The sequence below is a fragment of the Trachypithecus francoisi genome, unplaced genomic scaffold, assembly GCF_009764315.1.
Source record: "Trachypithecus francoisi isolate TF-2019V2 unplaced genomic scaffold, Tfra_2.0 Lachesis_group2, whole genome shotgun sequence".
In the NCBI taxonomy this organism is placed as follows: Eukaryota; Metazoa; Chordata; class Mammalia; order Primates; family Cercopithecidae; genus Trachypithecus; species Trachypithecus francoisi.
Genome location: NW_022681465.1, coordinates 83,916,169 through 83,941,528, shown reverse-complemented (window position 1 = coordinate 83,941,528; position 25,360 = coordinate 83,916,169). Strand labels below are relative to the sequence as shown.

At 37.9% G+C, this 25,360-nt stretch overlaps 1 protein-coding gene across 1 annotated transcript in view; it reads right to left on the bottom strand.

Annotated features, from left to right (window-relative positions):
• The window catches only part of ITGA1 (integrin subunit alpha 1), a 174,063-nt gene that overhangs the window by 111,133 nt on the left and 37,570 nt on the right, over window positions 1-25,360 (bottom strand).

Sequence of the window (25,360 nt, the reverse complement as noted above, 5' to 3'; positions counted from 1 at the left end):
GAAGATGACTGAAAACCAACCATGGCTCATAAACCAGCAGAATCTGCATCACCTGAAAGCTTGTGAATAATGCAGAACCTCAGGCCCTATCCAGATTCCCTGAATCACTACCTACGCTTCCACGAGAACCCCAGGGCAATCATGCCTATTAAGGTTTGAGAAGCACAGCTCTGTAACGTGGTATCTCTTTTTCATAATGTCAATACAGGTAACCTAAATAAAAAATACTCACTATGCTGTAGAGAAAAGGGGAAAAGGCTACTCTTTAATCAGGGTCAATTTCACCCCCCTGAAGGATTTTTCTACCATGTCATCATCTTTAGTACATTTTCTCCAAAAGCCATTTGTGGTACCCCTCCTCAACGTAAAACCAAGCAGTTTTGGTTTCCTTTTTGGGCCTGTTTGTTTATTCTACATGTTGTGTGGAATGCCCGGGGTTGTGTGCTGTACTTCTTTTTTCATTTCCTGTCCTTAGAGTTCTACAGGCAATTTGCCCAAAATGATTGTAAATCAAACTCTTTTATGTTTTCTGAGGCTCCAAAGAGCCTGAAGAACAGGAGATGACATAAAAGAAATAGTTTACATCTAGTTCTTTTGATTTAAAGGAGTGAGTAAACAGTAAAAGCAGCCTTTCATAACTTTTAGTTCAATGTGCATTTTGTTATACTATTCAGAACTTTATGTACCAGAAGTAAAGAAAAATTGTACTTATTCACAACCGAGCCTCTGCTTCCACCCCCAAAAAAGCAAAACACAGAGGTGGCTTCAGAGACAACATAGAAAAAATACAAAAAATAATGGGAAATAAACATAGATAAGACAGATGTCAAAAGTAAATTATGATTTCACATGTACCAGCAATTGAAAACCAGTATTTTTTCCCCTTGCAAATAATAACTATATTGTGTACTGACCAAGTGTTACTCTCATTTAATTTGCCAGCAACTCTATAATTAAATACCATTATTATCATCATTCTGCAAACAAGGAGAAGAAAGCTTGGGAAGGCAGACAAATGTACCCACATTTCCACAGGCTTCCAAGTCCAAAGTAGTAACCAATATTCATATTAATTCAATTTTTACATCTTAGGCCTAAAACTAGAAAGGGCTAGTGCAAAGTGATATGAGGCTGAGCTTAGAAGACAGCCACATATTAGTCTGCATAACTGCATCTCCTGAGATGCAAATTTGGGGAGGAGACTTTTCTACAATAGCAATGGGCTGGAAAGGATTTGAGGAATGAGTGGAAAGGCTGGGTAAGGAGAGAAGTCCTGGCCACAGAGCTCCAGATCTAACTTCTTGAAAGACTTCAGCTTCAACTTATAGGTCTAGGTAGAAAAGAAATGAAAAGACTTGCTCCCATTCAAATATGGTTATATATGTGATATATGTAAGTGTTAAAAACAAAAGAGAAAGATGAAATTGCTGGTATTGAAGGGTATCTCTTATAAAAGTAAATTATGAGCAATTCCTTTACCCCAGGATGGAATTTGATATGTAAGAAAACTAAATGAGAAAGAGGGAGAAGCAACCTACCTCTCTACAGTACTTTCTGCTTACAAACATTTTAAAATATAATAGCATAATAATAATAATAACCATGATGATATTGAGCTATTCAATCATTTGTGGAGGTGAGGCAGGACAGCAGACATTCCTCTCTTTTTGTATATTAGGAAACTGAAGCTCAGATAGGTTGAGTGATTTGCCAAAAGCCAGCCTGCATTAATGGCAGAGGCAAGATTTCAACATTGATCTTATGAGCCCAAATCATAGGATTTCTGTAACTAGGGTGCTATTGAGTTGGTCTGATTAATAAAACTAAAAGTAAAAATAACAACCCAGCTCACAACAATCCTCAAAAGGCTCATGATGGCTCTTAATCATCTTGTAGCTCTGGAGTATTTGACAATAGGAGTAGCAGAAAAAGGGTAAATGGAGGTGACAGAGGCTCTTGACAGATGGAAGGAAGCCACCCTCTTGTATGCATCCTTGAGTTCCAAGAAGTGTTACTGTAGCCTGTTTAGTTGTTGGCTTCTTAATAAAGAAAGTCTGTCTTTGGACCAGGTGGGTCAGACTGAATCTCAATCTAGTAATATCCAGATGGGAATATTCAACAATGAATGCAATTCTGAATATTGCAAATTTCAAGTCAAGGAAAGAGGGTATCAAATAAATGACAAGGTAATGTATTAAAATGCTATTGCTTTATTTCAAACTTTCTACATATGTTTATCCTATTTAGATATAGAAGAAATCGGCCGGGCGCGGTGGCTCAAGCCTGTAATCCCAGCACTTTGGGAGGCCGAGACGGGCAGATCACGAGGTCAGGAGATCGAGACCATCCTGGCTAACACGGTGAAATCCCGTCTCTACTAAAAAAAATACAAAAAATTAGCCGGGCGAGGTGGCGGGCGCCTGTACTCCCAGCTACTCGGGAGGCTGAGGCAGGAGAATGGCGTAAACCCGGGAGGCGGAGCTTGCAGTGAGCTGAGATCCGGCCACTGCACTCCAGCCTGGGCCGTGGCAGAGCGAGACTCCGTCTCAAAAAAAAAAAAAAAAGAAATAGAAGAAATCGTAGAATTAACATTATTTTTATTATTTTTAACATAAATAATGAAATAATGACATAAGATTAAGACAAGACATAATCATAATTATGTTTTTATAGTGAATTAATGGTTTACGGCAAATTCCTTGGTGATAAAGAAAGATAGTCATCCCTGGAGACATATGAACTAATCTTTTCATCTATATTATTTATTAAATCATTCATATATTCCACTACTCCACAAATATAACCAAGTGTTTACTCTGAATTGAATATATGGTAGGTCCTGGAAATACAGTCATAAAAAGATGGTGCTAGGCCAGGCACAGTGGCTCACACCTGAAATTCCAGCACTTTGGGAGGCCAAGTCAGGTGGATTACCTCAACTCAGGAGTTCAAGACCTGCCTGGCCAATATGGTGAAACCCCATCTCTACTAAAAATACAAAAATATTAGCTGGGCTTAGGGGTGCACACTTGTAGTCCCAGCTACTCAGGAGACTGAGGCAGGAGAATTGCTTGAACCTGGGAGGCAGAAGTTGCAGTAAGCCGAGATTGTGCCAATGCACTCCAGCCTGGGTGACAGAGTGAGAATTCATCTCAAAAAAAAAAAAAAAAAGATGATGCTCCCCGCTCCCCCAAAAAAGGCAAGTGATTTCACCTCTATGAACCTCAGTTTCTCATATTTGAAATGAGCTTACAAATAACTTTCAGGTATTAATTGCTGCAAGAAATACAAATTATGCATTTAGCAAAAGAGAATGATCAAGAAATGAGCTAACTGATTTCATAGGTAGAATCCAAATAATCAATATACCATCTGGCAGTTGATTTTTCTTTCAAAAGAGGACTTTTCCCTCATTTTGATGACTGTATCTTGAAACACAATACAGGTATGTTACATCAGTAGGGATGAGACAGCAGATTCTTGGACTCATTCTCATAGCAAATTTCCTGTTTCTAAACTTGGCTGCAATGACATACATAAAGAAAATCTAAGATGAAGGTGTCAGGCCTTCCGAGTGGAAGAGCTAGCCAGGGAGGAGGAGTGCAGATGACACCAGTCCATTCAATTAGAACCCTTGGATTCTCCTCTCAGTTGCTCAAAACATGATGCATATCTGTGATACCACCTAGAATCTGAGCCAATAACAAGTTGGACCTTCTTTCATTGTAATGAAAATTTACTCCCCTCTAACCTATTTTAAGGGTTGCAAGTGTATTACAAAGACAGGGTGATCCTGCAGTGATTCTTTCTAGTATATTAGTGTCCTACTAATGAATTCACAGACCTGAACCACCTGAGAATCAGACAGCATATCTAGAAAGTATGAGCTCTATAATGATGAGCTGGAGAGGCCCCTCCCTTCCACAAGCCTGAGCCCTAGTACATTCTTGGTAGCTCTTACCTCTTGTGCCAAAGCCTCCTGGTGGAAAGAGTTAATTCACCCCATTCACATGGTATAAACTGCTAACTTCACATATTCTCACTATAACTAAAAGGTGATATATTAAGTATTTTCTATAACTCCAAATTTACTTTCAATCTCCTAAATTCAGGTGAAATATATTCCATTTTGAGGCATTACAGGAGGTTGGAAGAAAAATATTTTAGTAATAAGAGTTTGTGAAAGTTGGAAGCCCTTTTCCTTAATGTATAACAACTTTATAATATTAGTCTTATGGGTCAGAAATTTTAATCAGTTTTATTACTCTTAATAGGTTGAGTTTGATCCCAGTTTTGATGTATATGGTTGCTGTAAAAGATAACATTTGACTCAAAGTGTAACTGAATCCAAAAACTCTATAGTACTACATTCATTCTAGTTGGTTTGAAATCTAAAATGAGTATTTTTATAGCACTATAACCTTGAGAAGGAGGAGCCACAGACCTCTAGTGGTAAAGATACAAGGAACAAAGATAATTAAAATATGACAAATAGTTATAGGGCCTTGTCTGATGAGTACAGAATCAATACAACCATTTGGAAATGACATCATAATCTCAAATACAGAAAATTCATATTTGATGTAAAAAATAATATATCCAACTCAGTGTCTCTTTCTAACAATTGGAACTTCCCAATACAATTAATGTAAGAAGAAAATCTGGCTCAATAAATCTTACCAAAGTTCTTTCATCAGAAATGATGTAATATGTCAGCAAGACACCTACCTCCATCAACAAGTTTAGAAAAGCAAATCCAAATAAACACCTCAGTATTCAAGCATTTTCCAAGTTTCATCCTGGGAAGCTGCTTTTTAACTTCATCTTGCCGTAGCGATCTAATTGTTTTGACTTTTAGTGCTAAAGTCCTGTGGCTCTCCAGTTATTACAAATGGTATTTGAACTTCAAAGTGAGTGTGTGTATATGTGTATATCTGTGTCTGGTGGAAAGGAAGCAAGGAAGTATAGTTTTTGATATAAAGTAGCTGTTTAATACAAGTTTGTTAAATGGGACAGGATGGAATAAATCAAAAAAAAATAAAGACTTTTAGTATAAAGGTCATTCTGGCTGTAAAAATTTGTCCCATTTTATAAGTGCTACCCAGAATAACTCCTAGAGTGTTTCGCAAACATCCTTTGTTAAAAAATCTTCCTTTAAAATTTTTCTACATAAGTTTGTTCTTTCGTGGAGTTTATTTTCCTTTGTAGTATCTACAGACATCTGCTCTTTCCCCATATCCTCCCACCACAAATAATTGCCTGCTTTGCCAGCTCCTCTCAGACCTACTCTTGATCTCTAAAATTCTTAAACAGTTTCAGAAACCAACCCCCTTCACCACATCAGCATCATGTTTCAGATCTATGTTTTACCAAATAAAAAAGCTGCAGAACCTCAGGGGTCCCTGGATCCCACTGTGGGAAACACAACTCCTGTGTTTGTGTAAGCCACATGAGCACAGAACTCTGTTCTCCAGCTGCCCTGGCATCCTGAATGCTGAACTCATTAATTTCTGTGACTGCACAGCACGGAGCACTGCATACGAAAAGGCGTACTACACTTCAAAACAAAACAGGGTGGCATCCTATTCAAGTATTTACCCAGAAAGGTGGTATTGTAAGCCTTCACATGTATAAGAATCTGAATAAAAGTGGTACTTTTATTAGTGGAATATTTTCCATGAATTTTATTCATTTACTTATAATTTTTTCTCAGTCAGATATTGCCAGTTATAAAGGTATTTTTGTTAGTATATACAGCAGGTAGTTTTGAGGGTCAGTAAAGCAAAGAGGTAGTATACACTGTAAAACAATTTTTTTTTAATTTACCCACTAGCTTTAATCAGCAATTGCAAATTCCAGGCACTAAGAGATTCCATTGTTGATTCTCCTATACTATTTAACAGGCTAATTTTTCTGGATGACTTGGATGTGAGCTTTTGAAGGCATACACATGTCCAAGCATGAGAGTGAAACAGGAGGCAGTTACTACTTCACTTACTTTCCTTGCTTCACCGGGGGACAGTGAGTTATCTTCTCTTTTGTTTATTTATAAGTTTAATAATTCCAGGGGAAATTAGAGAACTGAAAATCATTTCCTTAACCTTGTATACTATTTCTGCTTTCCTGGCCCATGAAACTACCTGTTGTGCATACTAACAAAAATAACCATAGGACCGGCAATGTGTTGCCAGCTTGCATATCTTATTGAGAAGAAATTATATGCAAATTAATAAAATTCATTTAAAAGAAACTGCTAATAAAGTTACAACTTTTTATTCAGGTTATTTCTTTTAAGGCATCAATGGACAGAGTACATAGGATAGTTGGGTAAGACTTGACCCTGAGATTGAACCAATGACATCCTAAAAGTGTGCCAAAGACAGTGCCCAGTTGCCTAATGTTCAAATACTACAAGAAGAGCCAAAAGCTATTCTCCTTTTTCCTAATAGTACAATTTGGAGTTTGGAGCTAAACTTGTTTAGCGAAAACACATTTAGATGTAAATAAAAATAAAATAGAAATGAATGAAGAAGAATAACATTTTCAAATATACCTCAAAGTACTTAGATTATTGAAATTTAGGAGTCAAAGTATAAAGTTTTTTAGAAATGTGATCATTCATATACCTTATGGTATCACCTATAACATATAACAGGAATTCTTCACTTAGTAAAATTCCAACATATGAAAAAAATCTACTAAATTATGTTGTGACTTTGTTGTTGTTTTGAGGCAGAGTCTCACTCAGTCACCCAGCTTAGGATGCAATGGTGCAATCATGGCTCACTGCAGCCTCAGCCTCTCCAGCTCAAGCCATTCTTCCACCTCAGCCTCCCAAGTAGCTAAGACCACAGGCACAAGCCACCATGCCTGGTTAATTTTTGTATTTTTTGTATAGAAAACTACAAAAGTGCTCGTCATGTTGCCCAAACTAGTTTTGAACTCCTGGGCTCAAGCGATCTGCCTGTCTTGGCCTCCCGAAGTGCTGGAGTCACAGGCGTGAGTCACCACACCCTGACTCAATGTTGTGATTATTTAGATTGGAAAATAATTACTGGCATTTTTAAATCATCTACCACTTTATTTCAAAAATGGAGCATGCCTAGACTTTTACAGATTAACTTTTATACAAGGTTTTCAGGGCATATTCAAAACATAAAATGAGATCTACCTATGTTTTCTTTTCCTGTGAGCCTTAAAGAGGTGTTAGATTTAGTTTGCCTTCACCTCTCTTTTTTTAGTTGCCATATTTCTCAGAAACAGGAGGCAAAATATGTAGATTTATAACATTTCTTTTCTGATGGTATTCAATTATCTAAATACTTTCTGGTTTAACACACAGTCAATCATTAACATTAATAAATTAAGGTTTTCATGAAGCTAACTAACAAAATGAAATACTCTGCACACTCTGACAGTGTACCTCAACCAAAACCAAAAACCTATTAAAAAAATTGTCCATCCTAGAGTCACCTAGTAGCTTTAACTAGCAATTCCATATTCCGAGATGCCATTGTTGATTTTCCTATGGTATGTAATAGGCTATTTTTCTCAGTGTCTCAATACTGCTTCTAATCATCCACTGCCACTTAAACTAAAATGATTCTGTATAATTTCTCTCCCTTCTTAGCTACTTCCCAGCTACTTATTATAGCAATTTTCCATTATATCATTCACTACCAAACATTTCCTTCATTCAGAAGTTTTCTGGTTCCTCTGCTTAACTAAAAACTTACCCATTTTATGAAGAGAAAATAAGTCAAACGAATGTAACTTGTTATTCACCTGAAAACACTTAGAAAAGAAATCAGAAAGTATTTTAAAGGACATTAAAGTTTGTTTATAAGAAAATAAGAAAAGTCTCAGTAGCCTGGATGTTGAAATATTTCAGAAGCCAAGGGTCACTAGAATGCTGGTTTTTGTTTCAGAGGAAAGAGATAACTTTTTGATGTTTTCTTTTCTGTTTTGAGATAACTCTAAACTTTGTTTTCTTAGTTATAATTGCTGTTGCTAAGACCAGGATGATCTTCCAGCACTTAGAACATTAGTTGGGCAGTAACATCCTTGGATCCAAACTCTATTCCTATCTAGTAGCATCATCTTTTACATTCTTTCCATTAGTCTACAAGAGTATCTTGAAGCTGAAATAAATACAGATGTTATAGTCAGTATCCCCAAGAACAAGCAGCCAATATTTCCCTTAAATGGAAGCATTCTGATACTTAGAATCACAACACTAGTGACTAAGTATTTGTTATATATAAGGATCTTAAAATTCAGGGTAGAGGTTACATCTGCCTGGGGGAAGGGGAGGAAAAAAATAGGATCTAAAAGGAAATAAAAACATAGCTTTATCTTTACATGTTTTTAGAGGGAAATGCTGACTTTCCACTTCTGACATTTCCTTCCATGGGGTGAGTGCTTCACCGGTTGTAATACTTAACAACCGGTTAAGGGCTATTTCTCAACCTGCCCTTCCTTCACACTTAACTGATTGGTGAGTCTGGAAGGAGACACTGTATGGGCAGCCCCGTCCTCTCTTTCTCATTTGCTTTTAGAAGTGAGCCTGCTTACGTTAAGAAAATGCTTTGCTTTGTTCTTCCAGTATCAGGCTCTCAGCTGGTGCTGGAGTGTAGACAGCCTCGTCCAGGGTTCAGTAGTGGGAATTTAATTCATCAGCCATGCTGATTCAGCAGTCTGATTCTTTGTCATTTCCCAGTTGGTTCTGACCTCAAGTAAGGAAGAGGTTTGGTCTTTACTGGACTTTCTCAAAAATCCTAATAAAGTGTTATTTATTGTGAAAAATAAACAATTACAGAAAAATGTTTAGATTTGCAAAGCTGGGTAGAGGGCACACTGCTATTTGACACATTATTCCTCATAATTTTCTTGTTTGCTTGAAGTATTTCATGATAAAAATGCTTTTAAATTTTCCCAGTATAATTATCATTAGACATTTGAAAATGTAGTAACAGGATATTTCTCTAAGACTTTCTAATCGTATTAAAATTGTCCCCTATTTTCTTAACTAATTCAACAATGAAATCACAGTGCCATTCTTGCTTCTTAGAGAAGCAAAAAGGCACAAAATAGAAGAGCTTGATTGAATGAACTTTATTATCTTTATCCATTTCCTATTCGCTAAAATCTTAATACTTTCAGCCACATTGAGAACAAGGAATGGGCCAGCAGCAGCAGATCTGGGAAGGTACGAGTAGGAAAAGGCGGAGATGTGCTAACTTCAGAGGTAGGCAAAATGAACCCCCAAATGGCGGAAATCTGGCCAAAGGTGATTTGTTATGGGAGCTGTCATCTCGCATTCATATTCTGGTTTACATCACTGAGACTCAATTTCCAAGGGGGGACAAAAGAAAAGACAAAGATTTTGGAAATCAAATTGGTATTCTGATTAAAGTTCAATTTGCTTACACAAATATACTGGCCAGAAAAGATATTGACTTGCTAGAATTTTCACTAGTTTCTCTTTCCGTAATTTTGTCAGTACTTGTCTACAGTCCACTTTCTTATTTTATGTGCTAGCTCTATGCTATTTTGTCTGGTTGGACCACTGCCTCTTCAGAGATGTGCAAATAATCCTCACCATGGAACTGAAATTTTCTTTAAGAAAGAGACACATGTGCTGCTCCAGGAACTCATAATTCGTTACTCTGGGAGAAATTGAATAACTAGGGAAGTAAATTAAGTAACACTTACTGACTTTCTACTGGCCGTTTCTAGTTCATGAATATTAAGCATTCAGGGAAGATGCAAAATAAACAGGTCATCGTCCAATTTAGGATTGGTCAGCATGCAAGAGGTGGACTGAACATCTATTTCTAATGATATCAAGAAAATATAAAGATGGAAGAAAGAAATGCCAAAGAGTTTCCACAATTATCAGCAAAGTTCAACAGGATATAGAAAGATAAACACAGATAAATGAGAATGTGCATTGGACAATTTTCCTTATGTATTGCAATTTTTGAAAGCTTTCTAACATCAATCATTTCTCACCATTCCATATATTCTTGCAACTCCTTGCTTTTAGGTTATGATTTGAATCTTGAAAAGGACAGAAATTAGAACAACCGAACCAATAACAACAACAACAACATCTTATGATATCAATATAATCTAATAACTTATTTCCTCAGAAGGGTTTCTTATAACAAAATACACACACACATCTATAAATTCATCATCCGATAAATGCTGCCCCACTTTTTAAGCACCATTTTAGACCCATTAAAATGAGGGCTCATTTGACCTTTCCAGTCTCATTACTACTGTGGCTCAGAATGTCAAGTTATGTGGGGCGGAGCAAGATGGCCGAATAGGAACAGCTCCAGTCTCCAGCTCCCAGCGCGAGTGACACAGAAGACCGGTGATTTCTGCATTTTCAACTGAGGTACTGGGCTCATCTCTCTAGGGAGTGCCGGACAATCGGTGCTGGTCAGCTGCTGCAGCCTGACCAGCGTGAGCTGAAGCAGGGCGAGGCATCGCCTCACCTGGAAGCGCAAGGGGGAAGGAAATCCGTTTTCCTAGCCGGGGAACTGAGACACATAACACCTGGAAAATCGGGTAACTCCCACCCCAATACTGCGCTTTAAGGAAACAGGCACACCAGGAGAATATATCCCACACCTGGCCGGGAGGGTCCCACGCCCACGGAGCCTCCCTCACTGCTAACACAGCAGTCTGCGGCGATCTATCCGCAAGGTAACAGCGAGGCTGGGGGAGGGGCGCCCGCCATTGCTGAGGCTTAAGTAGGTAAACAAAGCCGCTGGGAAGCTCGAACTGGGTGGAGCTCACAGCAGCTCAAGGAAACCTGCCTGTCTCTGTAGACTCCACCTCTGGGGACAGCCCACAGCTGAGGTCCAATAGGGAAAGCAGCGGGGGCCGGTGCAGAGGCGAACGACTCTGTCTGACAGCTTTGGGGAGAGCCGTGGATCTCCTAACGCGGAGGTTGAGATCCGAGAACGGACAGACTGCCTGCTCAGGTGGGTCCCTGACCCCTGAGTAGCCTAGCTGGGAGACATCCCCCACTAGGGGCAGTCTGACACCCCACACCTCACAGGGTGGAGTCATCCCTGAGAGGAAACTTCCAAAGGAAGAATCAGACAGGTACACTCGCTGTTCAGCAATATTCTATCTTCGGCAACCTCTGCTGCTGATACCCAGGCAAACAGGGTCTGGAGTGGACCTCAAGCAATCTCCAACAGACCAACAGACAGTCCTTCTGACTGTCAGACGGAAAACTATCAAACAGAAGGACACCTATACCAAAACCCCATCAGTACGTCACCATCATCAAAGACCAGAGACAGATAAAACCACAAAGATGGGGAAAAGCAGGGCAGAAAAGCTGGAAATTCAAAAAATAAGAGCGCATCTCCCCCTGCAAAGGAGCGCAGCCCATCGCCAGCAACGGATCAAAGCTGGTCAGAGAATGACTTTGACGAGATGAGAGAAGAAGGCTTCAGCCCATCAAACTTCTCAGAGCTAAAGGAGAATTACGTACCCAGCGCAAAGAAACTAAAAATCTTGAAAAAAGAGTGGAAGAATTGACAGCTAGACTAATTAATGCAGAGAAGATCATAAACGAAATGACAGAGATGAAAACCATGACACGAGAAATACGTGACAAATGCACAAGCTTCAGTAACCGACTCGATCAACTGGAAGAAAGAGTATCAGCGATTGAGGATCAAATGAATGAAATGAAGCGAGAAGAGAAACCAAAAGAAAAAAGAAGAAAAAGAAATGAACAAAGCCTGCAAGAAGTATGGGATTATGTAAAAAGACCAAATCTACGTCTGATTGGGGTGCCTGAAAGTGAGGGGAAAATGGAACCAAGTTGGAAAACACTCTTCAGGATATCATCCAGGAGAACTTCCCCAACCTAGTAGGGCAGGCCAACATTCAAATTCAGGAAATACAGAGAACGCCACAAAGATACTCCTCCAGAAGAGCAACTCCAAGACACATAATTGCCAGATTCACCAAAGTTGAAATGAAGGAAAAAATCTTAAGGGCAGCCAGAGAGAAAGGTCGGGTTACCCACAAAGGGAAGCCAATCAGACTAACAGCAGATCTCTCGGCAGAAACTCTACAAGCCAGAAGAGAGTGGGGGCCAATATTCAACGTTCTTAAAGAAAAGAATTTTCAACCCAGAATTTCATATCCAGCCAAACTAAGTTCATCAGTGAAGGAGAAATAAAATCCTTTACAGATAAGCAAATGCTTAGAGATTTTGTCACCACCAGGCCTGCCTTACAAGAGACCCTGAAGGAAGCCCTAAACATGGAAAGGAACAACCGGTACCAGCCATTGCAAAAACATGCCAAAATGTAAAGACCATCGAGGCTAGGAAGAAACTGCATCAACTAATGAGCAAAATAACCAGTTAATATCATAATGACAGGATCAAGTTCACACATAACAATATTAACCTTAAATGTCAATGGACTAAATGCTCCAATTAAAAGACACAGACTGGCAAACTGGATAAAGAGTCAAGACCCATCAGTCTGCTGTATTCAGGAGACCCATCTCACATGCAGAGACATACATAGGCTCAAAATAAAGGGATGGAGGAAGATCTACCAAGCAAATGGAGAACAAAAAAAAGCAGGGGTTGCAATCCTAGTCTCTGATAAAACAGACTTTAAACCATCAAAGATCAAAAGAGACAAAGAAGGCCATTACATAATGGTAAAGGGATCAATTCAACAGGAAGAGCTAACTCTCCTAAATATATATGCACCCAATACAGGAGCACCCAGATTCATAAAGCAAGTCCTTAGAGACCTACAAAGAGACTTAGACTCCCATACAATAATAATGGGAGATTTCAACACTCCACTGTCAACATTAGACAGATCAACGAGACAGAAAGTTAACAAGGATATCCAGGAATTGAACTCATCTCTGCACCAAGCGGACCTAATAGACATCTATAGAACTCTCCACCCCAAATCAACAGAATATACATTCTTCTCAGCACCACATCGCACTTATTCCAAAATTGACCACATAATTGGAAGTAAAGCACTCCTCAGCAAATGTACAAGAACAGAAATTATAACAAACTGTCTCTCAGACCACAGTGCAATCAAACTAGAACTCAGGACTAAGAAACTCAATCAAAACCGCTCAACTACATGGAAACTGAACAACCTGCTCCTGAATGACTACTGGGTACATAACGAAATGAAAGCAGAAATAAAGATGTTCTTTGAAACCAATGAGAACAAAGATACAACATACCAGAATCTCTGGGACACATTTAAAGCAGTGTGTAGAGGGAAATTTATAGCACTAAATGCCCACAAGAGAAAGCAGGAAAGATCTAAAATTGACACTCTAACATCACAATTAAAAGAACTAGAGAGGCAAGAGCAAACACATTCAAAAGCTAGCAGAAGGCAAGAAATAACTAAGATCAGAGCAGAACTGAAGGAGATAGAACACAAAAACCCTCCAAAAAATCAATGAATCCAGGAGTTGGTTTTTTGAAAAGATCAACAAAATTGACAGACGCTAGCAAGACTAATAAAGAAGAAAAGAGAGAGAATCAAATAGACGCAATAAAAAATGATAAAGGGGATATCACCACCGACCCCACAGAAATACAAACACCATCAGAGAATACTATAATGCCTCTACGCAAATCAACTAGAAAATCTAGAAGAAATGGATAATTTCCTGGACACTTACACTCTCCCAAGACTGAACCAGGAAGAAGTTGAATCCCTGAATAGACCAATAACAGGCTCTGAAATTGAGGCAACAATTAATAGCCTACCCACCAAAAAAAGTCCAGGACCAGATGGATTCACAGCTGAATTCTACCAGAGGTACAAGGAGGAGCTGGTACCATTCCTTCTGAAACTATTCCAATCAATAGAAAAAGAGGGAATCCTCCCTAACTCATTTTATGAGGCCAACATCATCCTGATACCAAAGCCTGGCAGAGACACAACAAAAAAAGAGAATTTTAGACCAATATCCCTGATGAACATCGATGCAAAAATTCTCAATAAAATACTGGCAAACCGGATTCAGCAGCACATCAAAAAGCTTATCCACCATGATCAAGTGGGCTTCATCCCTGGGATGCAAGGCTGGTTCAACATTCGCAAATCAATAAACGTAATCCAGCATATAAACAGAACCAAAGACAAGAACCACATGATTATCTCAATAGATGCAGAAAAGGCTTTTGACAAAATTCAACAGCCCTTTATGCTAAAAACGCTCAATAAATTCGGTATTGATGGAACGTACCTCAAAATAATAAGAGCTATTTATGACAACCCACAGCTAATATCATACTGAATGGGCAAAAACTGGAAAAATTCCCTTTGAAAACTGGCACAAGACAGGGATGCCCTCTCTCACCACTCCTATTCAACATAGTGTTGGAAGTTCTGGCTAGGGCAATCAGGCAAGAGAAAGAAATCAAGGGTATTCAGTTAGGAAAAGAAGAAGTCAAATTGTCCCTGTTTGCAGATGACATGATTGTATATTTAGAAAACCCCATCGTCTCAGCCCAAAATCTCCTTAAGCTGATAAGCAACTTCAGCAAAGTCTCAGGATACAAAATTAATGTGCAAAAATCACAAGCATTCTTATACACCAGTAACAGACAAGCAGAGAGCCAAATCAGGAATGAACTTCCATTCACAATTGCTTCAAAGAGAATAAAATACCTAGGAATCCAGCTTACAAGGGATGTAAAGGACCTCTTCAAGGAGAACTACAAACCACTGCTCAGTGAAATCAAAGAGGACACAAACAAATGGAAGAACATACCATGCTCATGGATAGGAAGAATCATATCGTGAAAATGGCCATACTGCCCAAGGTGATTTATAGATTCAATGCCATCCCCATCAAGCTACCAATGACTTTCTTCACAGAATTGGAAAAAACTGCTTTAAAGTTCATATGGAACCAAAAAAGAGCCCGCATTGCCAAGACAATCCTAGGTCAAAAGGACAAAGCTGGAGGCGTCACGCTACCTGACTTCAAACTATACTACAAGGCTACAGTAACCACAACAGCATGGTACTGGTACCACAACAGAGAATAGACCAATGGAACAGAACAGAGTCCTCAGAAATAATACCACACATCTACAGCCATCTGATCTTTGACAAACCTGACAAAACAAGAAATGGGGAAAGGATTCCCTATTTAATAAATGGTGCTGGGAAAATTGGCTAGCCATAAGTAGAAAGCTGAAACTGGATCCTTTCCTTACCCCTTATACGAAAATTAATTCAAGATGGATTAGAGACTTAAATGTTAGACCTAATACCATAAAAACCCTAGAAGAAAATCTAGGTAGTACCATTCAGGACATAGGCATGGGCAAGGACTTCATGTCTAAAACACCAAAAGCAACGGCAGCAAAAGCCAAAATTGACAATGGGATCTAATTAAACTAAAGAGCTTTTGCACAGCAAAAGAAACTACCATCAGAGTGAACAGGCAACCTACAGAATGGGAGAAAATTTTTGCAACCTACTCATCTGACAAAGGGCTAATATCCAGAATCTACAAAGAACTCAAACAAATATACAAGAAAAAAACAAACACCCCATCAAAAAGTGGGCAAAGGATATGAACAGACATTTCTCAAAAGAAGACATCCATACAGCCAACAGACACATGAAAAAATGCTCGTCATCACTTGCCATCAGAGAAATGCAAATCAAAACCACAATGAGATACCATCTCACACCAGTTAGAATGGCAATCATTAAGAAGTCAGGAAACAATAGATGTTGGAGAGGATGTGGAGAAATAGGAACACTTTTACACTGTTGGTGGATTGTAAACTAGTTCAACCATTATGGAAAACAGTATGGCGATTCCTCAAGGATCTAGAACTAGATGTACCATATGACCCAGCCATCCCACTACTGGGTATATACCCAAAGGATTATAATTACTCTACTACAAAGACACATGCACACGTATGTTTATTGCGGCACTATTCACAATAGCAAAGACTTGGAATCAACCCAAATGTCCATCTGTGACAGACTGGATTAAGAAAATGTGGCACATATACACCATGGAATACTATGCAGCCATCAAAAAGGATGAGTTTGCGTCCTTTGTAGGGACATGGATGCAGCTGGAAACCATCATTCTCAGCAAACTATCACAAGAACAGAAAACCAAACACCGCATGTTCTCACTCATAGGTGGGAACTGAACAATGAGATCACTTGGACTCGGGAAGGGGAACATCACATACGGGGCCTATCAGGGGGGGGGGGAGGAGGGAGGGATTGCATTGGGGAGTTATACATGATATAAACGTTATGCACATATACCCTAGAACTTAAAGTATAATAAAAAAAAAAAAAAAAAGAATGTCAAGTTATGGCCCCCCTTTAATATGTGCAGTTCCCTGAACATTTTGTATTCTCAACTGAACTTCTGCTAAAATTTTCCCTACTTCTGGAAATTCCTTTATTCAATTCTTAGCCTGGTGAACTCTCAACCATCTGTCAAAGGCTAACACAAGGTCACTCTCCCCAGCTTCCCCCATTGATAATCATTCTTCCTTTGTTTCTGCAGAACTTTTACACATTTATCCCACAGGATGTATTGCTTTCTATTAAAGGTAACTGGTTTACATGTACTAGTCTCCTGTTAGACTTGGAAGTCCTTCAGGTACTTAAAGATAAGAACTTATATTCTTATCCTCAATGCCTAGCACAATTTTTGGATGTAATTAAGAAGGCTTGTTAGCTCCTAATGTCCACTTTTTTCATTAGTAATAAAATCTTTACTTGGGGCAGCAGTACACACAGCTAGAAGACAACTTGTAAATATGCATAGCTGTATGACTAAATACTGGCCCCAAAAAAGTAAGCGGAAGTATTGTGTGGGATATTCCAGAAATCCCCTGTGTAGAACTGATTCAACTCAGAATGCCCTTTATGTCCTTCCATTTTCTCTGTTATCCTTCTTATACCTTTCTTCTTTGTCCTTCTCTCAATTATGAACTCTTACTTAACAGTTAGCGTTCACTCAAGAGTGAATTGTGTCCCCTGAGATTCATATGTTGCAGCCCTAACCCCTAAAGTGACAGCATTTGGAATAGGGCCTTTAGGGAGGTAATTAAGTTTAAATGAAATCACAGCCAGTGGGGCCCTAATCTGATAGGACCGTTGTCCTTATAATAAAAGAAAGAGATACCATTTTTCTCTCTCTTTCTCTCCTTCCTTCCTTTTTTCCTTTCTTTCTTTCTTTCTTTCTTTCTTTCTTTCTTTCTTTCTTTCTTTCTTTCTTTCTTCCTTTCTTTCTTCCTTCCTTCCTTCCATCCTTCCTTCTCTCTCTCTCTGTCTCTCCCTCTTTCCCTCTCTCTCTCTCCCCATCTCTCTGTCTGTTTCTCTCTGTCTCTCTCCACCACCTACACAGAGATAAGGCCGTGTGAGGATACAGCAAGAAGGTGGTCATCTACAAGACAGGAAGGGAAGCCTCATCAAACACCAAGCTGAAAGCAACTTATTTTGGCCTTCTAGCTTCCAGAGCAGAGGGAGAATACAGTTCTGTTGTATAAGCCACACAGTCTGTGGTATTCTGCTATGGCAACTAAGCAGAGTAAGACAGGCTTCAACTGCCCTCTTGGACTATGAAGTGAACTTGAATGGAAGTGATGTGTGCTAGGTGCTGGAGCAGAAAGATGAAAGTAACACAGGGTTATGCTGACGATAGAGCCACCACACCAGCAACGAACTGCCTTCACATGGATTGTCTTATTTGTTATTGTACATTGTTCTATATTGCTAAAGTACCCGATCTTCATAGATTCATTGGCAGATGATGTGTTTAATAAAATTTGCTGAATGAATGAATATATCATATGAATGTTCTTTTTCCATTAGGTGTCTTATTGAGTCTAATTATTATCTCATGTAAGTTTGCGATTCTTCACTACCTCATCCAGCCACTGTTTTTCTTTTTTTCTTGTTCTTTGTATTTAACGGCACAATTCCACAAAGTTAATATATCTCCCCCCTTTAAATGGTCACATCATAGTTAATTAAGTTTTATTTTAACTTAGATAAACATTTATCAGAGCAACTTCAACTTACTTAAAAAATATTACTCCTAAATAGACTCTTGCAACAAAATAATCTTATTCTAAGCTATAACTTTATGATCACATAAAGAAAAAACTCAATACCAACAAAAATGGCCCAGGAAAAGTAACATTAGTTAACACTGAATAAGTTTTCAGAAAACTCTTAACTCTAGCAAGAGCAAGGTAGTAAAATCAGATGGAATAATTTAAGAGAAAGGTAAAATGTCTGGGATATGCATGTTCACTAGGAAACATTTTTCCAGAAAATATATTGTAATAATGTTTTATGGAACCCATAATACAATCATATAATATTATGAGGATTTCTTTTAAGACCTGTAGAGTTATAGAAAAAGCACATCTTACAAAACTGTGTGAACAATTAAGTTGCATTAGGTTTGGTTGTACTCTTTATGAGGTAATAGTCAGTATACTAAGGGTTCCAGATAGTAGCGTTTCATAGTAAAAGTCTATTCTACTGTCTTTTCAAAGATGGTCTTTTAAATTGTAGTACACACAGGTAAAGGCCAATTTCAAAGCATTTTTTTTTTTTTTGAGACAGTCTCGGTACGTCACTCAGGTTGGAGTGCAGTGACACTATCTTGGCTCACTGCAGCCTCCACCTCCTGGGTTCAAGTGATCCTCCCACATCACCCTCTCAAGTAGCTGGGATTACAAGCATGCACCACCACACCCAGATAATTTTTGTATTTTTAGTAGAGATGGGGTCTCACCATGTTGGCCAGGCTGGTCTCGAGCTCTTGACCTCAAATGATCTTCACACCTTGGCTTCCCAAAGTGCTGGGATTACAGGCATGAGTCATCATGCCCAGCCCAAACTCAAAGCTTTTGATGGCTTAACAAAATGAAATAAAAAAGTAACCAAAGGAAACCTACCAAAAAAAAAAAAAAAAAAAGAAACCTCTTTGGAGAAATAGCACCAGAAAACGCACACAAACACACACACACACACACACACACACACACACACACACAGATTTATATATTTCTGCCAGAATCAAAAGAGTATTTTCAATACCTAAATAGTTTTCAGTATTTAAATCTGCTTCCAAGTTTCTAGTGATAGTGTTCATTCTTTATTCTAACATAGTGAATGTAATATTTGGTTATATAATTCTTGCAAGAGAGACATATTTGACCATAGGTATAAGAAAATATTGAGATTAGAAGAACTTGCATGGAATTATTTATGACCTCTTCCTAATATGTGATTGTTTTAGCGATACATCATAGAATCTTATGGGTGGAAGGAATGAGATACCTCAGCTATCATTTAATTTGACCCTTCCATTTCATCAGAAGCCAACAACTACCATTTTTGGTATCTATTCTACTTCAGCCAAAGATTTCTGAAGGTGCCGCAATGTTTTTAAGTGACTCTGCCACCCAGGCCACAACTGACAAGTCCAGGAATGAGTATCAGATCTGAATGAGCCATTAAGTTTCCTACGCTCTTGGCCACAGTTGATTAATTCTATGGGGACCAATCAGAGTACTGAACTCTCTAATCTCAGGTTCGCAGCCTGGAGTAGGCTCTTGTCTTGGTGGAGAGATCCATGGAATAGGAGACTCAAGAGCTCACATGGGTCTGATTCTCTCCAGGAAGCAGGGTTGTAGTGTGACCTAGTGAAATCAAGATGAGGGAAGGAGTGAGTTCTAAAATACAGAAGGGAACTGAGATTGGGTAGTCCAGTAATGAGCCCCCAGACAACTTTATTTCTCTACCACGGCTGGGGGAAGAATGAGGAGGAAGAATGAAGCAACAGAGCTAAGAAATCTAGATGGATACAAAGACATGACTCATTGTTTTCTTCTTACTTTATTTTCCCCAAAAACCTCTTAAAATTTTTAAAAGGACAGAGAGTAAAAGAGAAAGACTGGGCTTACTCTGTATGTAGATAACAAATATGTTAATCAATGTATAGACATGACTATATTATGAATATGTTATATTCGTTCAACAGACATTAATAAAAGTCCACCATGTGAAAGAAAAAGTAGAACGCCTTTAAGGGATTAAAAGGTAAAAAAATAAAATATTGTCCCTGACCTCAAAGAATTTGTAGTTGCTTGTGAGATATATTTAAGGTATAATTAAATTAGCTAATCAGAAAGGTTAAAAAAGAAAAAAGAAAAAATTCTTAGGTGCTATAAGAGATTACTGTTATTGTGATGCCAATTTTATGAATCCTAAAAATTCTAGAGATTTTTTTTTTCTTTTTTCTTTCGTATTTAATCGATGAAAAGGTCTACGCTATCTAAAAGTCATTAGAAACAGGTATCTTAAGACTTAGTTTGGGTAACACTCTGTGTATCATTTTAAAAAGTGCGACTTTCTGGTTGGGTGCAGTGGCTCACACCTGTAATCTCAGCACTTTGGGGTGCTGAGGTGGGCGGATCACTTGAGGTCAGGAGTTCGAGACCAGCCTGGCCAACGTGGTGAAACCCCATCTCTACTAAAAATACAAAAATTAGCCGGGGTGTGGTGGTGCACGTCTGTAATCCCAGCTACTTGGGAGACTGAGGCATGAGAATCACTAGAACCCGGGAGGCGGAGGTTGCAGTGAGCCAAGATTTCATTATTGCCCTCCAGTCTAGGCAACAGAGGAGACTGTCTCAGAGAAAAAAAAAAAAAAGTGTGACCTCTTGTAGTTGATTAGACAGGTGATTCCTATATAAAAAACTTCCTAAAAGTCTCTATATTTCAAGTTGGAAACTCTCTGTGTTAAAAGAGAGTACAGTGTTAAAAGAACTACCAGAAAGTAAAATTATAGCAAGATGAAAACAGGACGCAGGACTCACACTGACTTTCATGGCTAGGTCAGATTTAAAGTTGAAATCTTCCATTATGCACATAAAAATACGGGCAAGATGATGGTGATGTCATCAAAGAATAATTGCTGCTTTGTGTCAGGATGGTCTTATTAGGAGGGCAGAGCTGAGGGAGGCCCCAGTTTGCCTTTCCACAAACTGACAGCCCTGCCTGGCGTTTAGATGGAAAATATGTTAGGGTGAGTGCTTCTGCTGTATGTCAGTTATTTCAAAGCCAAACCCTGTAACATATTTTTCCTTCATATCTTGAGTGCAACTACTATTCCACATTATGATCAAAGATCAGTAACACAATTTCCATCAACACTTTAGGAAATACTTGGCCTTTGACTAATTTAAAAGTATAAAAAGAGCTTTGTGAAAATTTTAAAAATTGAGCTTTCTTAATTTTTAACCTTTACCAACATGGAATAACTTTCTGGATGAACCGCAATCAACTTAAAAATGACTAAGTTATTTTTTTAAAAAAATGTGTCAAATAAAGCAAAAACAAAAAAATTGTTTTAAGGTATACCATCTGGTAAAATGATTAGGATTTATTTAAAACATTCTTACAGTCCTACCTATGAAAACTTTCAAAGTTTATCTCATCATCTGTTTCTTAACAGATAATACTATCCAAAAAAGAAAAAAATAAGAGAAAAAAGAAAAAAAGACATGCTTCCAAAATAGCACTACAATCTAAAGAGTAGGCTTGTAAGCTTTTAGTCTTCTGAATAAGGCCATTGTCCAAAGTTTTAAATTCATGTGTTCTGATACTGATTGCTTGTCACAGAGCTACTGGCTTTTTGATGTTTAGGGACTAAAATAACTTTTAATCTATTGAATCAAATATCACTCTTGGGAAGAAAATACTACTTCATCATATATTTATTTAACTGATATATGAAATGAGACCCAACAAGGTTGGTCATCAGCCACGTGTCACATGAAAATACAAAGGTGCTGAGGCTCAATATTAAGTATAATATTCCTTTTATGACTTGAATCTGCAGCCAGTTGTTAACAAGTCCAAAAGTAAAGATCACAAAGTTCAAAATGACCAAATACCAACATTATTGGACAGAAACAAAAACAAAAAACCAGGAATGTGCCATGGGTAACAGTGTGAACACAAAAAAATACGCCTTCTGGAAATTTTAATAGAATTCTCTGTATTTGCCATACTAAGAAATATGCTTTTTAATGTCTTGAAAGATATTCTCTATACACGAGTATTGAACTGTTTTCATTAGCTTCCTATCAAAAAATGAAAAAAACCCACAACAGATAAATATCCTTTGAAAGTCTTTTATATAAAAGTTCCCTTTCCATCTAACTGTGCTTTTTAAATAGTGAGATCATTATTCAAAAATTAAGAATTTCTAACTTTTATGGTGGTGAGCATCCTGTGAATTTTTTTCCACCCTAACTTAAAGATATTTTGACTCAGAAATCTAGATTACCACATTTTTCTAGTTTTCCTTTTCCTTTTTTTAAAATTTTTATTATCATTATTACTTTTTTTTGGTAAAGACAGGTTTCACCATGTTGACCAAACTGATCTTGAACTCCCGGCCTGAAGTGATCTAGCTGCCTTGGCCTCCCAAACTGCTGGGATTACAGGCATGAGCCACCACACCCGACCAGTAAAATTGCTTTCCATTATGTTTTTTAAAGCCATCTTTTAAAAACTGAAGACTAACAAATGTTCATTATAGTGGGCTGAATTGTGTTCCCCCACACAAAAGATGTCTAGTCCTAATTCCCAGTATCTGTAAATGTGACCTTATTTGGAAACAGGTTCTTTGCAGAAGTATTTAACTTAAGGATCTCTAGATGAGATCATCCTGATTTTTAGGGTGGGCCCAAAATTCAATGACTGGTTATCTTATAAGAGAAAGGAGAGGAATATTTGAGATACCTAGACACACAAACAGAAACATGAAGGAGAGAGAAGACCATGTGAAGACAAAGTTAGAGATTAGTATCAACTGTCAAGAAGCCATGGAATGCTAAGGATTGCCAGGAACCACCAGAAACTGGAAAAGGCAGGGAGTGATTCTCCCATAGAGCCTTCAGAGGGAGAATGGCTCTGCCAACATCTTGGTTTTGGACTTCTGGTCTCCAGAATTGTGAGAGAATAAATTTATATTGTTTTAAGCCACTAATGTTTGTACCAATTTGGTATAGCAGCTCTAGGAAACTAATAGGTTCAGGAAAGGAAACACATGACATTTTTGACAAATATATAAGTGTACAAATTACCACAAGGTGAACACATTCATGAAACCATCACCCAGACATAGAATATTTCCCATGCAACTAAAGTCCTCTTGGGTCTGATTTCTTTTAAAATAAGAAGCAACGACAAAAACACAAGCAACCCAATTAAAAAATGAGTAAATAATATTAATAGAGATTTCTCCAAATAAGTTACACAAATGACCAAAAGCACATAAAAAGATGCTCAACAGCATTAATTATTAGGGAAAGATAAATTAAAACCCCAATGGGATACCACTTTACACATAGTAGAATGGCCATAATAAAAAAAATACAAAACAGAAAATAAGTATTGACCAGGTTGTGTAATAATTGGAACTCTCATACATTGTTGGTGGGAATGCAAAGTGGTAATGTTGCTATGGAAAATAGTTTGGCAGTTCTTCAAAAAGTTACACTTAGAGTTGCCCTGCAAGTCAACAATTCTACTCCTAGATATATTACTCCCAAAGAATTGAAAACATATGTTCACAGAAAACTTATTCACAATTGTTCACAGCAGTACTATTCACAATAGCCAAAAAGGTGGAAATGACTCAAATGTCCATCAACTGCTAAATAGATAAATGAAAAGTGGTATATCCATACAATAGAATATTATTCAGCTATAAAAAAGGAATGAAGTACAGGCACACCACAGAGATACTGCGGGTTTGGTTCCAGACCACTGCAATAAAGCAAGTGATGCAAATGTTTTGGTCTTCCAGTCCATATAAAAGTTGTGTTTAAACTACAATGTAACCTATTAAGTGCACAACGCATTATTTCTACAAAAACAATATGCATACCTTAGTCTTAAAATAATTTATTGATTAAAAATGTTAACAATCATCTGAGCCTTCAGTGAGTCATAATCTTTTTGCAGGTGGAGGGTTTGCTTCGATGGTGATGGTTGCTGACTGGTCAGTGTGGTGGTTGCTGAAGGCTGGAGCGGCTCCAGAAATTTCTTAGAATAAAATAACAATGAAGTTTGCCACATCAATTGACTCTTCATTTTATGAATGATTTCTCTGTAGCATGCAATTTTACCCACGGTTGAATACCTAATGATTAATGCTGTTGAGCATCTTTTTTTTATCACACTTTACCCACAGTAAAACTTCTTTCAAAATTTGAGTCAGTCTTCAAATCCTGCCATTGCTTTATCATCTAAGTTTATGGAATATTCTAAATTCTTTGTTGTCATTTTAACAATGTTGACAGCATCTTCACCGGGAGTTAATTTCAGGAATTGATTTCATCTCAAGAAACCACTTTCTCTCTTCACTCATGAGAAACAACTCATCCACTAAAGTTTTATCATGAGATCACAACAATTCAGTCACATTTTTAGGATCTATTTCTAATTCCAGTTCTCTTGCTATTCCCACCGTATCTGCAATTACTATCTCCACTGAAGTCTTGAACTCCTTAAAGTCATCTGTGAGGGTTGGAAATAAATTTCTACTAAATTCCTATTAATGTTGATATTTTAACCTCCTCCCATAAACCAAAAAAAAAAAAAAGTTCCTAATGGCATCTATAATAATAAATCCTTTCCAGGAGGTTTGCAATTTGCTTTTCCCAGATCCATCAGAGGAATCACTGTCTATGACAGCTATAGTCTTATGAAATGTTAATTCTTAAATAATAAGACATGAAAGTGAAAATTACTTTTTGATACATGGGATGCAGAATTAATGTTGTATCAGAAGTCATTGAAACAACATTTATCCCTGTACATCTCCATTGGAGCTCTTGGGTGACTGGGTATATCACCAATAAGCAGTAATATTTTGAAACAAATCTCTTTTTCTGAGCAGTAAATCTCAACAGTGGGCTTAAAATGTGCAGTTAACCATGCTGTAAACAGACATGCTGCATTCCAGGTTTTGTTGTTCCATTTATAGAGCATAGGTAGATTTAGCATAGAGCTTAAGGGCCCTAGGATTTTTGAAATAAGCATTGGCTTTATCTTAAGGTTACCAGCTACATTAGCCCCTAAGGAGAGTTAGCCTGTCCTTTGAAGCTTTGAATCCAGACTGACTTCTCCTCTTTAGCTATGAAAGTCCTAGATGGCATCTTCTTCCACTAGAAGGCTGTTTCACTTACACTAAAAATCTGTTGCTCAGTGTAGCTACTTGTACCAAT